This window comes from Elephantulus edwardii, unplaced genomic scaffold, assembly GCF_000299155.1.
Source record: "Elephantulus edwardii isolate Elephantulus edwardi_28Jun2011 unplaced genomic scaffold, EleEdw1.0 scaffold00046, whole genome shotgun sequence".
NCBI classification, from domain to species: Eukaryota; Metazoa; Chordata; class Mammalia; order Macroscelidea; family Macroscelididae; genus Elephantulus; species Elephantulus edwardii.
The window spans coordinates 10,037,201-10,039,581 of NW_006399796.1; the positions used below are offsets into that span (position 1 = coordinate 10,037,201).

The 2,381-nt window shown below is 37.9% G+C and overlaps 1 pseudogene; it reads left to right on the forward strand.

The window, feature by feature from the left end:
- The first annotated feature begins 677 nt into the window (after window positions 1–677).
- Window positions 678–1,432, forward strand: LOC102876980 (annotated as a pseudogene).
- Window positions 1,433–2,381: the final 949 nt, after the last annotated feature.

The following is a 2,381-nucleotide window of genomic DNA, read 5'->3' on the forward strand; positions in this document are numbered from 1 at the left end:
TCGACCCTTTGTACAACAGCCCTAAATCCTGCTCTATCCTTTGCCAGTCTTATTGTCTCTGACACACTTAACTTTATTACCCCAGTCACTGAATCAATCCATCTCATAGAGTCTTCCTCTCCTGTGCTGTCCTTCCATCCTCCCAAGCATGACCACTTCTCTAAGGACTGGTCCCTCCTTGTAACATGTCCAAAGTATGTCAGACGAAGCTTTAAAAAAATCAATAGTAGGATTAAAATATCCAAAAATTTTAAAAATTGGCAAAAATGGTATTTTGGAAAAAGAAATCATCTCCAAAGAGTTAAAACTTTAGAAATTGTATCAAAATAAAAAAATTAAAAGCAAAGTAAAAAAAAAAAACAACCCAACAAAACAACCCAGCACTTGAATCGCTTCTATAAACCAAGAAGTTTTATATCGAGCTAGATCATCAGTTATGTTTTAATATTACAGAACAATATTTTCAGATAAGAAGAGACTCAGGAAATAAATCACTTAAAATTATTCTTAAAAATAATGTTGGGTGAGTAATTGACTTCAGGGGCCTACTTGCGGCATCAGACCATAGACAAGAGTATACCTCCGCCCTTAATGGCCCTCCTACCACAGCTGGAGCTGCTCTCTGTTCCGTTCCCCTGGTGGAAAGTAAAGCGTAAAATAGAAGGGAAGCAGGAAACATGGAGAGAAGGATCCACCTTGAGCTGAGGAACCAGACCCCCAGCAGCGATTTTGAGAACTTGTCCTGAACAACTGCAAATAAAATGGTGGAAAACTGAGCATCTAACAACTGCATATGTGAATTTAGAATTCCTCAGTTTAATAAATGTAGGTTTAATGTCATCTTAGAATCTTCTTAAATTACCAAAATTTAAAAAAACAAAACAAAACGGAGCTGAATGACAATAGAATCTTAGGAGGTCTGGACATATTAGTGGAAAAACTTCCAAATGCCATGCATCTAAACTTGAATGGAAATACTGAAGCACATAAGCACCTTGGAACATTTACATGGGGGGAAAAAAATGTAGCGTATCTGAAAAGCTTAAATCTGTTTAATGCTAAAGTGTCCTTGAAAGATTCAGAGAGAGTGTTTTTAAGCTACAGCTTCAGGACGTGGCTGGATGGCTATGGCCAAGAGGACCAGGAAGCTGCTGACTCAGATGCTGAAGTAGACGGTATGGATGAAAAAGAGAAGGATGAAGGAGAAGATGAGGAAGATGAAGAGGAGGATTTTTATGAAGAGTAGGGTGAAGATGAAGATGTAGAAGTGGAGGAAGATGAAGATGGAGTCAGTGAGGAAGAAGGACAATTTGACCAAGTTGAGAAGTTGATGAAGAGGAAGATGGAAGATGAAGATGAAGTTGAGGAAGAAAATAGGAGAAGTGAAAAAGAGGAAGGGAGAAAATCAGATTATAAAGAAGGAAGTGGTTAAGACTTGAAATAACTCTAAAAAAATCTGTTCAGTATTGGTTGAATTTCTCATATGGATTTGGTAGGTGATTTTTATTTATTTTTTTAAGCATCTGTGATACAGACTTCTGGTCACCCACCCACACAAAGGGCCAAAGAATAGTTCCTGTGACATCCTATAACTTTCTTTTTAGTCTAAAAATTCTATCATCAAGTTTAGGAAGTTCTAACAAAATTGTAAGCCTTATTTGGTTTTTGGATAAGAGTTTTCCTGTAGCGCGGATAGCAATGATGAAAGACATTTAACCATTCATGACTGCCAGTAACTCCAAGATTCTAACAGCGTATTTACTTTCCGTACATCACTTCCTACACCACATGCCTCAAGAAACTCTATGAACTTTGATAAATATCTATACCTGTAGAGGAGTTTCAGGCCTTTTATTCATAGCGTCACTAATGAGTCGTGCTCAACTTGAAGGCAATAACCACTACCACCATCAACAACATCAAAGAAGCTTTGTAAAAAACCCTTTAACATTAAGGGTCTATTAAAAAATAATGTTGAAAAATAGAATTCAACTGGGTAAGACATTAGCATCTGTCAAAAATATATGCTGTTTAAAAAAACCCATATGTTGTTGTTGTTATGTGCAATCAAATCACCTGTGACTCACAGTGACCTGTTGATGGCTCTTCCACCAATCCTGATGCCACACTTCTCCTCATAGAGCCCAGCCTCCCGCATAATCTGTTCTGTATATAGGCTGAAAAGGTATGGAGATAGAACACATCCCTGGCATACACCTTTCATAATTTTGAAACATGTGGTGTTTCCTTGCTCTGTTCGAATAACTGCCTTCTGGTCCAAGTGTAGGTTTCACATTGTTGTTGTTGTTGTTGTTATGTGCCGTCGAGTCGTTTCCGACTCATAACGACCCTATGCACTACAGCCCTAAATCCTGCTCTAT